Source organism: Heloderma suspectum, chromosome 6 (assembly GCF_057233095.1).
Source record: "Heloderma suspectum isolate Gila_16-S chromosome 6, 16-S_ref, whole genome shotgun sequence".
NCBI lineage: Eukaryota > Metazoa > Chordata > Lepidosauria > Squamata > Helodermatidae > Heloderma > Heloderma suspectum.
This window is the reverse complement of record NC_139463.1, coordinates 18,087,929-18,102,534: the sequence shown is the minus strand read 5'-3', so window position 1 is coordinate 18,102,534 and position 14,606 is coordinate 18,087,929. Positions and strand designations below refer to the sequence as shown.

General features: G+C 38.7%; 1 protein-coding gene across 19 annotated transcripts in view; it reads right to left on the bottom strand.

The window, feature by feature from the left end:
• ARHGAP32 (Rho GTPase activating protein 32) overlaps nucleotides 1–14,606 on the bottom strand; it is a 346,243-nt gene that overhangs the window by 316,953 nt on the left and 14,684 nt on the right. For 6 of the 19 annotated variants that reach the window (XM_084803658.1, XM_084803668.1, XM_084803659.1 and 3 more), the window contains exon 1: nucleotides 1–14,606. This exon is cut by the window's left edge; it is cut by the window's right edge and continues 13,763 nt beyond it. The exons of the other annotated variants lie outside the window; for them this stretch is intronic. The gene's annotated coding sequence lies outside the window, so the exon portion shown is untranslated. 19 annotated transcript variants of the gene reach the window in all.

Sequence of the window (14,606 nt, the reverse complement as noted above, 5' to 3'; positions counted from 1 at the left end):
TTAGTAGCGTAAATATATTCTTCTCTTCCTAAATTTTCTTCCCACTAAATAAACTTTCTATGGAGGTGACTGTTCCTTATAAAAGACAGTAGGGGGGAAAGGTCTGGACTTAGTTTACCTTTAAATATATACCAAATTAATAATAACCTAAGAATTGATGCTTTCGAACTGTGGTGCTGGAGAAGACTCTTACGAGTCCCCTGGACTACAAGGAGGTCAAATCAGTCCATCCTAAAGGAAATCAACCCTGAGTGCTCATTGGAAGGACAGATACTGAAGCTGAAGCTCAAATATTTTGGCCACCTAATGCGAAGAGAAAACTCTCTGGAAAAGACCCTGATGCTGGGAAAGACTGAAGGCAAAAGGAGAAGGGGACGGCAGAGGATGAGATGGCTAGATAGCATCACCGATGCAATGAATATGAACTTGAGCACGCTCCGGGAGAGAGCGCAGGACAGGAAGGCCTGGCGTGCTATGGTCCATGGGGTCACGAAGAGTCGGACACGACTGAACAACAACAATAGATAAGTGAAAGCATTCACGGTTTTCAGTTCTGTTATGGTGTAATAATAAATTAGTAAGAGGAAAGCAGGGTTCTTCCTGTTCAGCATGTGTTGTTCATCAAACCATTCTGCCCTTACTGCCAGTTAAGTAAGCCAATGCATCTCAATACAAACCAAATAAAGCTATCATTAGAAGGTTTATCTTGCCCTACGAATTCAATTTCTGTCATTTCAAGTACATCATTAAGTTTCAAAGGAAATTCATAAATAAAAACAAATAACTTAGGAAGTGGGTTCGTCTTGCCTATTATTTTCCCAACCAAGATAAAGGTTGATCAAAGCCAAAATTACTTTAAAACACTTCCAAAATGACAGACTGGATAGGTATTCATAAATTATTTATCCAAAATGTTACAATTTTTAAAAGCTGATATATTTTCATTAGAATGACACACTACTAAAATGTCCAGAAGAAGTATGAAGATTAAATACATTGATAATGATGGCTTAAATGAATCCTATCTGAACTGACAAAACTGTCAGACAATAGTCCACCTTTATGAGTTTGAGGCTGCAATCCTATACCCATTTACCTGGGATTAAGCCCACTAAACTCAATGGGACCTACTTCTGGGTAGGCAAATATAGGAATATGCTGTAAATTTGTAAAGCCTTTCACACTTCATTTGCACAACTACAATTTGGTAAAGTTGATCACTATTACGTACTGCAAAAGAAGGCCAATTTGAGGGGGCTGGAAAGCACACTATAAATGTAAATAAACAATAAAGTGCAAGTTTATAAAGAAGGTTGGACACTTATCCAGTTAAAAAACAATTTGGTCAACTGACCTCTCAAATATTAGTCAAATAACATCAAATAACAGTCAAGTAGTTTTAAAGCACTAACTGTATTGGAACCAAAAAAAAAAGATTATGCCTTCCCTGATTCCATATTTTAATGTCTCATACACAGCACTATCTCATGTATTGTACTTCAACCAGTACCTTCAGTTCTTTCAGCAGCTACTGTTTGTCTAGACTTGAGCCCCATTCCTTCACAGGAGCTTTACACAGAAAACAACCACAGCACATGTATGCCAGCTTAAGCGCCGTACAAATATGAAGTGAAGAAAGAAATGATGTATACACATGCTGTACATGAGAAGCCAGGTTTGAAAGAAAATTTTAAGTCCACCCCCAATATTGTAGACAAGAGGCATTCATAACATCATTCCTGTATCATCAGAAAGAACAATTGTGAAAGCACTCCCATTGGCAGATGCCAGTCTAAAACCTTGGGATTCCAATTTATATTTAGCTTAAGATACCTGACTAAAATCATACTATACTGTTTTGGTCCTGTGGGCGTCTTCAGATTGGTAGCTTTAGTATTAAAATTAAGTTCAAATTATTTTTAAAGTAGAAAAGTTTCAAATATGCTAAGAATTGTTTTACATATTACAGCAGTAAATAAAATATTGTTATAAAGTTCAATTTGTACTTGCTTAACACATGGGGGCAGTTGACAACAGCATTATACACCATGTACAACTGTTCTCAAATGATTTCAAAGAGCCAAGTGCACTTTTTTGCAATTCAATGAACATCTCTTTCTCATGCTCAATTGGTGACCTCTTCTTAAATACACACACAAGAAGATACAGCCAAAACCAGAGAATCTCAGGTCTACATGTCAAAGCCTATGAACAAACCGCTTACAGGTCTCACAATTTTAAACAAGCTTAATATTACTATCTATTCACATGATGCAAAAGGGAGATCAAGAATAAGCCAGTGCATATTAATATAAAATATGGTATGTCGAAATGACTGAATCAGCCACTTCTACTACTACCTACATGGTGGAAGATGGAAGGAATGAGTGACAGAAGAGGAAGTGAAAATTTTCCCAGGACTAATGGGAAGCACTAGTCCCCTCTCCTAGCAAACAACTCTTGGAAGAAAAGGGCAGCTCATTGACAGGTACTTTGCTAGCAAGGGCAATTGAGCAGGAAATAGGGGGCTGAAGAGGGACAGTGATGTAAAAGAGTTCCAGAAATCCTTGTATATCATTTTCAATTCTGCAAGCAAAACAGGATATGTAAGGAAGGATAGTTAACATGACTGCATTAAAGGGATTGAAATGAAAGGAAAGCCATCATTTTAGCAAGATGCTATGGTAGTGAGGTCTCCCCAAAAGGGGGGGGTCCCCTTGGGTTCCCTTTTAATTATTCATACTGGTGCTTCAACAAACTAACAATGTACAGGTCCACAGTCTGCATTCAGTTTTGTACCTGAAATTTAGTATCAGACTGACATAATCTTGGGAAGGAATTAATGAATCCCACAAGTAACATTAATTGACCAAAAACTGTAATAGCATAGAGGTTAAGTAGCCAGAAGTACCGCAGAACTGTGTACATTCTGAAGTCTGAGGGGGAAATCTTCTGATACTCCTTCATAGTTAAGGCTCCGGTCTCTCTTCTGGAAAGACTATGCAGATCAATATAGGTTAAGGATAAGGGCTGCAATCCTATGCACAGACTGATTAAATTCCATTGAAGTCAATGGGCTTTAAGTAGCCTAATATGCAGGATTGCAGCCAAAATCTGCCAAACATCCAGATTTCTCTGAATTCATTGTGATTTCTCTTGATTCCAGTTTGGTGACATTCAGTTAAACTAATACAATTTCTGTTTGAAATAATAATCTGAGTGGAAATCTTTCTCCCCCTTGTTAAAAAATGTGCTGTCCTAGATCCAAAGAAGCATGTACCCAAGGGGCTTTGGACTATTTTCTGATTAATTTCCAAGTCACTTTTTTAGGAAAGTTTCAAAGCTGTTTGCAATATGGCATTGGCATAGGGTTTGTTATTCAGAATGTAAAAAAATCCCACTGGGTGCACACATAACTCCTTGAGTGCTCATAAAGCAGCATTTTGGATCCCAAATAGAGCATTAACACATACATTCTCTAACAGACCAAAGGTGGTAGAAACCATACCTTATTCCCTACTGCAGCTATGATCACAGCCACTCCTCTAAGTCACAAGCTGTTGCTGTGGATCAAAGGAAGGAAGAAATCTCAAGGAGAAAAAATGGTTAGAGCAAATACCAGCTGCCTAGCTGTTCTGTTTCAGTTAGCAATTACTATATTTTGTTTGGATGGATCAGAAGCCATCACTATTTGCCTTAGTCTGAATACTTGATTAAATATCCCAAAGGACCCACTCAAGATACAATAATATTCTAGCTTGTTGGTCTAGGCCCTAGGGTGTGGTGGGCAAATTGTGGCCCTCAAAATGTTTTGGCCTACAACTTCCACCCTAGCCATCACAGCCAATAGTGAGGGATGATGGGAATGTATGCCAAAAGATCCGGAGTATCACAATTTGCCCACCCTTCTCTAGGGGTATGTCCTTACTCACAGTGTGAGAGATCCCTGGCTCATCTTAGACAAGCCATCCCTGGGAGTGACTATGCCTTTATGGGGAAGGGTTGTAGCTCAGTGATAGAGCAAACACTTTGCAAGCCAACAGTCTCAGGATAAATCCATGCCATCTCCAAGTAATGCTGGGGAGAGCTAGTCAGTATTATCAATACCGAGCTGGATGTTATAATGCAGCTTCATGTGTTTCTATGGTATGAATAGTTGTTACAGTTAGCATAGGCTAGCAGACATTAAAATATGTTATGAAAGAGGTAACATCTATAGCTTGCCAATGTAATTTCTATGTAACTCCACTAAATTTGACAGATTGCCAAAAAGTGAACGAGTATGGTTCACTTACCACTCCCCCTAACTTCATATATCATGAACCAACAAAGTACAGAGGGCAGTGTGCACAACTAATTTCACAAAATTAAAAAAGACATGTTGAATTTGAATTTAAGAACAGAACACATATACACAATTTGTACTATCACTGATACCCCAGACATCTAGAATTGTGCCCCAAGGCTATGGAATGAGCTGTCTAACAGGGTGCAGGGTGGGGCTATCTTTCCCTTACTGAATTTCACCAAAATTTGTAAAATCTTTTTAGAACCATTTGGTTGAGGGGATTTTTTCCCTGTAACTGCTGTCTCACTATTTAACATTGTTAAACATGTTTTATTGTGCACTGCCTTAAGTTTTGAAAAGGGGGTATAAAAATATTATTTATGAATAAATAAAATGCAAAATGCAACCATGAATTATGTACTGGCTTGATGTGAATAGCTACAAATGGGAACATGGAAGGATTTCAGCCCTACCACAGTTAACAAAAAAATGCATCTCCCCCCGACCCTCGAAAAAAAGAAAAAAAACTATTTCAAAGAAAAGTAGGTTAGTGATCAGAAAATGGAAATTTTCTGAAGCAAGCCTTTTTGGTATTAAATCACTGCTCAATTCCAAAAGGGAAGAAAATAAAACCAAACACAAATTTTGGCAAAAGAAATGGAAGCAGGAAAAAGGTAACTTGGGAAGTATATCTATAATGACATTAAGGCCAACAATAAATGAGAAGCAGGAAACCAGCTAGTTAAAGGTGTGCTATAGGAGAATGCAGAAAATAAAAATTATTTGCACCAGACTTCACTGTGGAAGATATAGGGCAGATACCTGTGCTTGAACTGACATTTTCCAGAAAGGAAGTCTGAAGAATTGAGGCAAACAGTGGTGACCAGAGAGAAAGTTCTAGGTCTTACTAACTAAACTGTTTTTAGCTGTCCAATTGTACATGAAGTTCATGAAAGATTTTCTCCTTTCATCACATTTCCCATTCATTTTGCTTCAAACTAATCTTTCAGACTATTTAAAGCAGTAATTAATTTTCAAGCAATTTTTAAGAGATCTCCCCTACTACGCACATCAAAGAAGGTGAAATTCGTCACATGATGCCATGAATGTTTCCTCCCAAGCCTGGACATTTAAAAAAAGAAAGAATCAAGTTTCATAAATGCAACTTCAGATTTATTACCAAAATCACAATAAGGGAAGAGAAATAGAAAGGTTTTGATTAATAGTATTAATACATAGAAATAATAAAATGCAACATTAAACAATTGGCCTTTATGGTCATTTTTGCTACATTAGGCTTCAAAATGTTGCCAAGAAAGGGTCTAGGAGATAAAGAGTTGTAAGATAAAGTAGTATGAAAAAGTAAAGTAGTACCCCTAACTCAGAAGAATTAATTGTTGCCTCACTGCTTAGTTTCACCATCCAATAAAAACTGCTACCCTGTTTTCCATACACAAATTCTCCATTGAAATGTTAATATTAGCATATATTTTCATAAAACATATACAAAAGCATAAATGAAGCCTAAATTATGATTACCTGTGAGAAAGTTGAAAACTAGTGAACAGGAAATAACACAAGGCTACTCCATATTTCGAAATAGCTTGTGCCCACCTACTGCAGGGATATGAATTTGTTTTCTGCACTTTAGAGAAATAATTGCCGTGCTGTATGTGGAACTTTACTTTGGAACATAATCAGCTTGGGATGTCCTTCCAGGTGATAGTTTCCCTTACCATTTGGAAGGAAGCTATGTATATATTTATACATACCCCATCCTTCTACTACTACCTTATTGCACAATGAGAGGGATAGACACCCAATAAAAACTTACTTAAACAGTACTCCATCAAATCAACAGACCAAACACCTATCAGAACAAACTGCCTTCAATTGGTGGCACAAAGTCAAGAGAGAGTGGGGGAAAAGGACCTTTTATGTTAGGGAGTTCCATAACCCAAGTGTGGTGATAGATAAGGCACTCTCCCATGTCCCAGCCACTGCTGGGATACAGAGAGAAGCTTTTTCAGCATAAAATATATGGGAGATCTTAAGGAGTAAGCAGAATGATATGGAAGGAATACTTGAGAAATGCCATTAAGGAATTTTAAGGTAATCACCAGCACTTTAATATCCTGTTGTGAGATTTATAAGGCAGTAAATAAACTAGGTGGGTGGCTACGAGAGAGAGCACCTTCTCCGTGGTGGCACTCCACTTATGGAATAAATTCCCCAAAGAAGTTCAGCTGGTACCTACATTATCTTTTCAGCACCAGGCATTTTAGGGACCTATTTCTAGGTTATTATGGCTGTTTTATTGATACCTGTGCTATTTATTGTTTAGGATATTGTATTATATTCTTGTAAATATTTGTATTGCATTTTATATTTTTAACTGTGTTTTAAAATGGCATTTTAGTTTTTTAACTGGTTGTAATATGCACAGAGAATATTAGGTGTCGTTGGGTGGATTAGAAATGTACAAAAATAAATAAAGATGTTTCAATATGCAGTTAATAAGAACTAGAGGCGAGGTAAAAGTTCTTTAGCTCAAAACTGAGGGGCCATCTTTCAATTTCTCCCTTGAAACTTTCACTGAGCCATCCATTATTCTGTGACCTGGATAAGCTTTTGCAATTTAAGGACTGGACATGCAATGAAACGTTCAGACTTAGGGGCTTATTTGTAAAAGGTTAACCAAGTACAGGTACCAAAATCCATAAAAGCTTCATAAAACCTCAGTTACAAATTTATCAAATAACTCATTTTCTGTCCACTTCTACCATTGCTCAACAAGCAAACAGGCAGTTAACCCCTTAAGGAACTCTTATTATTTTTTAAAAAAATGTGCTTAAGGGCCTAGTTTCAGCAATTCAAGCCAAATGTACAGCTGTTCCAAGGGACAGAGAAAAGCTTGGGGGAAAGATTTGGGGTGTGAGATCCAAATATCATCGTGGTCCACTAAATAGCTGAAGCCATTCAGCCATATCTGCCCCTTTAAACTAATTCACAGTTCATTTCAAACCCTATTATATTAGCAAAAAGTATCACCACATTGTTGGAGGAACTGTTCTGTAAGGGGGTCTTTACCTACGTGGCAGGACTATAAAGTTATGTGCAGTTTAATAGGGACCTTGCGTACACAGCCAGCACTGCCGGTTCTGGTCCACGAACAGCCAGCCCTGCTAATCACGATCCACGCACAACCACTGCTGCTTGAGGCCATGATGTAGCACTTCCAGGGTCAAGCCCTGAAACTATCAGAAATGTTTGTTTCTGGAAGGACAGGTTGTGCCTTCCAGAAATGAGCATTTCTGCTTGTTTCAGGGTTTGCCCCTGGAAGCACTACATTGCGGCCACAAGCAGTAGGGCCACCCACAGACCACAACCAGCAGAGCTGGGCACACTTGGACCACGACTGGTGGGGCTGGCCACACACTGAAGGCCCCTCTTGGTTCCTGCTCTGTGCCTGCACATTGGTCACAGATTATGGGGAAATACAGCAAGTGTTGTTAATATCTAAGTTTTCACTGTTAGATATGTTTGAAAATCAAAATAGGGATTTACTACATAAAGTGTTTATCACATTTTTAATAGCAGCAGCATGGCAGGAAATTAGTCTTCACTGGAAAGCCATCTAAGCAATATTCTATTGACTGTTGGTACCAAAGAGTATGGGGACTGGTGTTAATGGCTGTAAAAGAATTTGGTTAATGAAGACTCCTTCTATTCCTCATGGTTTATATATCTTCCTTATGCAGACAGTAACAAACACACAATACAACTACCAGTCCACTCTATGTCTTTTGGAAAGATCAGATGTGGTAACAAGGCTATTCCAACGAAACAGGATCAACATTCGTTTTCTGTATTGTTGTACCTATGTCTGCCTACTGACTACTTAATTTGTTATGGTTTTGTCCGTTCATTTCTTCTGTTCACTATAATGATGAAAAATGTAAAGATTTTAAAAACTGGGAAGCAATCATGATCAAAAGGAGGACCTGAGACAAGGGTGTGAATTCCTGGAGCCATGAAATAGTTGCCAAAAAGTTTAGGAGGGTATTCACCTTTTTTGGAACAGCTTTATTTTATTTTATTTGAAATCTTGCCACCACCACAGGCAGCAGCAGAACTCCTCACAAAAGCTGCCACTCTCACTACCCCTCAAATGCCCCAGAACACAATATCATTACAAAAATAAAATAAAAGCTGCTGCTTCGGCAACTTCCACATATCAAAAAGACTTCATCCAATGTCCCCTTAAACTGAGGTACAGGGAGTTTTTATTCAGTACTTGTAGGAACTACTGTGGTATTTCTTTTAGAAGGAATGCCCCATCACCTGTGAAAACAACAGCCAAAGCAATGGCTTTTAACCATTACAAAAGCGTTCTGGGTTCACTGATGAGACATAAGTTACAAGCAATGATAATGCAGTAGGAATTTAATTTAAAACAAAAATGTCTCATGGCAAATATAAATAGAATACATTATGCAATTGTTCCCACAGCCACTGGAAAAACAGGTTTAGGATTTACACTTACATGCACAGCAGTTTTTATCTGATTTAGGAATACAGAGCTATTAAGCACTACAGGCATCCAAAGAAAGGAATGTGTCTTAAAACCCAGACAACTAGGGTTTCAAACTTTCCTCCTTACTTCCCATAATCCCAAGAATGGTGCAACTAGTTATATGTATTCAAGGTAGCTTTAAGCTTGTTTTCTGAAGCTGGTTCTCTCCCATGCCACATGGCCTGCTTCCAACAAAACCACTTGTCAAAACTTGTCAGGGGCAAGTAAGTTTTTGATCTTGAAGAGTAAGTATACCCAGGGACCAGATACCCAGGAGAAGTTAAATTAGAGCAGCTAATTCAGGCTTCCAGAAAAACTTGGAGTGGATTTTTGGAAGATGTATTCTTTAGTTATGAATGACATCTGTAAGGTTTCCTCTTACCTTTCCCCTCCCTTTCCATTCTGGGAATATTGCACATCTGATTCATTGGTGGGCTGAAACTAGAGGTGTGCAAATAAAAAAATATCTGGTTTGGAATCCAGTACATTAGATACCAGGTTGCCTCAGAGATCCAGACTGGTCAGTTCAGACCAGAAGAAGAGCCTTGCTTTGGTTCTTTTTCTGAAGCTTCAGATGACTTCCCTGTTGAACAGAATCAAAAAATCGCACACATAACTTTTGCATCTTTGGCCAAAATTGTATGAAATTTTCAGATAGAATAGTATTTTCTGGGGGATGAAACCTGCCAAATTTCAGACAAATAAGTGCAGGGCATTTTCTCACGGGTCTCTACTTTTTGGCTGGCCTTGCTGGCAAAACCAAAAGTGTAGTTACCATTCCCCATAGCATTTCTCAAGGGTGAGAAGAGAAAGCATTTGCTGTTGGGTACAACTTCCCAAATGTGCATGGCATGGCATGCCTACAGGTAGTGATATCCAATATTTCATTCTGTCTACTTTTCCTATTTCAAAGCAGGTAAGGCCAGCAGAGAGAGGGATTCCAAGTCTGGTCCTGTGTGACTAAGCTCTTCCAGCACCTTCACCACACAGGTGCCAAATAATCCTCAGTTTTCCTCCCAACTTTGGAGCCTCGGGAACAACATGAGCTTTCCATGCTCCTGCTTCATTCTTGATGGGGTGAACAGGTGACACTTTATTGAAAATATATGAAAGTGAACACCAATATAATGCTTGCTTAGAGCATGCTGCAAGACTCACTGTGGATGTTAACAGTCACACAACACACAGAAAGAACACACAGTCGGAGACAGTCCAACAGGTAGTATACCAATACTAATTATTCACAGTCACAGTCACAGAGATCTGCAAGTAACACTGAAACTCAATTAAATGCTAGTAAAGGCCAGAATGGGGACAAGCTGAAGGGGGGCAAGGGGTGAAGAGAAATGTCTTACCTAATAACTAACACTCAAGACAGACACAATAAACAGTGAGGGTAAATTTAAAAAAATAGGATGCTCTCACATTGAGAGCCAGTGTGGTGTAGTGGCAAGAGTGTTGGACTAGGAGCTGGGAGATCCGGGTTCTAGTCCCCACTCGGCCGTGGAAGCTCACTGGGTGACTTTGGGCCAGTCACAGACTCTCAGCCCAACCCACCTCACAGGGTTGTTGTTGTGAGGATAAAATGGAGAGGAGGAGGATAATGTAAGCCGCCTTGGGTTCCTTGCAAGAGGAAAAAGGGCGGGGTATAAATGCAATAAATAATAAATAAATAATAATAAATAAGGATGGAAGTGACTGGATTTTAGGAAAGGACTGGAATAAGAAAAGCAAGCAAAGCACACTATCAGCCACAAACTCTTTAAGTGTTGCTGTTCCTTAGAGCAGGGGTAGGCAGAAAGTAGATCTCCAGGTATTTTGGACTTCAACTCCCAGCATTCTTGACCACTGGTCATGGTGGCAGGGGCTTCTGAGAGTTGAAGCTCAAAGCATCTAGAGATCTATTTTCTGCCCACCCCTGCCATACAGAACTAACAGAGCAATGAAACTTCTGAAAGGTTCCTTCAATTTCCCTCCCAAAAGCACTATGACTGGAAAGCCCTGGTAAAGTCATTCCCCAAATGGAAGCTAGAGCTAACAGACAGAAAGCTACCCCCCCCCCCTCCGCCCTACCTTGCATTTTTCTTTTATGGAAAGTTTGGAGGAGGTTTCAAAAATGTATCAAATTGCGCAGAAACAAGCAAGATAGTTCAAAAACAGTTTGTGATGAGGCAGGGAGATCTGCTGTCAAAGCAAAAGTAAAAACAAAAAAGTCTACACGAGCTCTTGGCTACACATGAAGTCCTGTTTGGTTGGTTGGCCACTGTGTGAAGAGAATGCTGGATTAGATGGACCCTTGGTCTGATCCAGCACGGCTCTTCTTATGTTCTTAAGTAGTTATGTGTATTCTACTCCAGTATTTCAAACAAACTTAGAGCTTAGCCCTATTTTCCACTGGCCAACCAAGCACAAGAACAGACATTAAGCTTTCAGCAGCACTGAACTGGTGTTTTGGGAAACAACACATGTGATGCAGTTATGATACCTCCTAAGGGGATGGACAGTTCCTACACTATTTAATGTCTGCACAGTGTCACATTGACAAGGATAGGACAAATTCATACTTTTTAAATGTCATGCAGGAAAGAGTTGTATGTAGGATTGCACATTTGACCAATCCTGAGAGATCTGGACAATTAGCCAAGTATTTTAAAACCAATTTTATTATTTAAAATAACACTTTAATCATCAATACTTCTGATACTTCTGCTAATTACAAAAAAAGTTAGTTAAGTTATTATTATCTAAAAGAGAATTCAGGCTTAAGCCAAGATATGAATGAGTCTTTTTCCCACACACGGAGCACCTTCATGTAAGCTGGCAAACAAACCAGTAAATCTTCAACTAACTATGGTTTCCTGTTTCATCCAAACTGGGAAACTACAGTTCACAGCTTCAGAATAAACCAACTTCAACCATGGCTTAATATACTGGTTTGTTCTGCAGCTGTTTCCATAGTTTCCTGATTTGTCCGAAGTGGTTTCCATAGTGTCTAGATCTGTCCAAATCAAGAAATAGTTAACAGAAGACTTCTGGATTCATTTGCCACTTCACATGAAGCAAATGATAGCTGATTAAGCTGGGGCATTGGCAGTACCTTAGACCCAATTTTAAAGGCTAGTGAAAGTATGCCTTTATGACCAGCAACCGGATACCAATGCTACATTTTAGGGCTTTTAAAAAGGCAAAAGGAGCAGTGTTTCATGGTTCTGAATCATTTAATTTGCATAGGGTGATATTTCAGCTGCTGCATTACAAGTAAATACACACTGCAGAAGCTACAGAATGGAGGAGAAAACTGAGCTACCCATTCATCAAATAAGTGTGTTTCTCTGGTATACATACATTGGGGACCTTAAGGAAAGTGAAAACATGAGTACATATGCCTAAAACAATTCTGACGAAAACCTTCCTTCTGCCACTTCACACAGCAGCTCCTTCACTTCATCTGAATAAATAGACTGTAGTTCTCAAAAGCTCATGCCATAATACAGTTGTTAGTCTTTAAGGTGCCACAAGGCTCTTAGCTGTTTTCATTTAATCATGAACACCCTTGATAAAACAATGCACAACTGTTTTATGAGAGACTACAGTAATCAGGTTCAAAGGGGCTCCAACTGCTAATGACACAGTCAATTAACTGATATCCATTCCAAATTTTAGACCAACTACAGAAACATACTGCACAATAGCTAAGACACTTGCACAAATGTCAACTCAGAAACAGAGAATTGTTGTTGTTTGCTAAAGAGAGGATACATGAAGCACTCACTCTCTCATCTTTCCCTATATTTCAGCATGTGGTTGTACCAAAGGGCAGAAGCTTAGAAAAGAGATGGGAAAATCCCTAGAGGTCAAATACAGGGTGATGGCCTAACATTAATCTTTTTAAAGTGCCGTGTACTCTTCCACAACACCCCTTGAGATCTTCAGTTTCAGTGTTCCTGTTCTGTCAATGTACATTGTAATGTTCTAGCCAAGAATATCTCCCCCAAGGAAAACAGTTTTATTTCTGAGATTATATTTACTCTATTTCTTCAAAAGGATACCTCAAATTCTTAAGCATTTCATTGCCACTGGTAAAGTAAGTCTGCATTTAAGGCACTCCCAAAAGAAAACCAAACCAAGATATGCATTGATATAAGGAGAATCAATTTCAAATTATCTTTATGTTTTTGAGCACTGGTTCATGAGCTTTTCGCAGTATTCTTGATTTTCAATTTTTTTAGTCAAATATTTACAGGACTTTAATGCACAAGGAATTATACACAATGGGTCTCTGGTTCTTTTTGTACTTGCATATCCCCCCAGCACACCATCAGGCTCTTTATTTCCTTGATTCCTCTACCAAACCTCTGAAGAGCTGAATGCTGAACCCTTCACATTTATCATTATGAGATTAACCTTAATATTTTGGCCAGATTTAGAAAAAATGCCAGTGATTTCTGTGGCATTAAATACATTGAATGACCTGAAATCTTCCAATCAGCTTGTCTGGTTCACTTCCTAAATGACATCATGTACCCAGTTCTAGAATGCACATGTACCCATATTGAAAAATAGTAAAATAAAATGAAAACAGACCTAAAACTTCACAAAATGAAGCACAGGCATAAAACAACAGAGGGGGGAAACGAAATGAAGATGCAACAGAACAAGAAGATTTTAACAGACCATCTAAACACCAATAATGAAGCAGCCAATTGGGAGAATTCAACAACCTGGGCTCTACTGCAAAGAAGGCCTTGTCCCAGCCAATCTGCCCTCCAATGGCAATAGGCCATGGAACAAGGCCTCAGATGATCAACACCGTAAGCCAATTTGTGTGGAAGAAGGTGGTCTTTCACGAATCCTGGTCCAAACCTCCTCCCTACTTGAGACTGGCTCACTCTGTTTTGCCAAGACGTTGAGAAGAATTCAGCTCTGGCTGAAAGTATATGCCATACACTTAGTATGCCCGCTACATTCCTGTGGAGAAAAGGTTTTGACCCCAGCTTGGCAGTGATCTAGCTAAGAAGGGCAGAAAAATATTTGAACAAAATGTGTCAAGAAGAAAAACATTTTCTACCTGAGCTCAGGCCCTCGAAGCACTTCACCAACTCAAAGCATTTTTTTAATTGAAAATAGTCTGTCCTTTTAGAAAAAAAAATCAAATCAGAATATTGTTGATTAAAGGGACATTCTTTCTGTGCAAGTAAGAAGTGTATAGCATTAACAAATTTTAAAAAGGACATTAAAACAGGAATATGCAAAGGGATGGAAAAACAGATCTCCTGGCAGCTATTCCAATTCTTTAGACAATTCATCCTTCAGATACACAGCCACTAAGATTCAAAGGTCACTGGAGCCTTTGTATCCAGTTGTATGGTAGTTAACAAACAACCTTTTGTTCGCCTTTTCTCAATGGAATAAAGTTGCAGCCATTACAATAATTGAGTTCTACATCTGAGGCTTGCATATGCATCATTTAACTGTAAGACTCTAGAATCTCATTTATGCTTATTGAGTCACCAGCTATAAGCAAATCTCATATATTGCATGCACATAAATGAGAAGTGGAAGCCTGTGTGGTGTTTCTTTGGAATCAAAGAAATTTCCTATTTTCCTTCAGACTATTTGCACTCATATTTATTCACTATATTCCACTCTTTAAATTTGAAGTGAGAGTTCTAGCAGGGTAATTTAACTATTGCCTGCAATAATAAATAATTCTTTTTGGGTAAAGTTGCCTCAATTATGTAA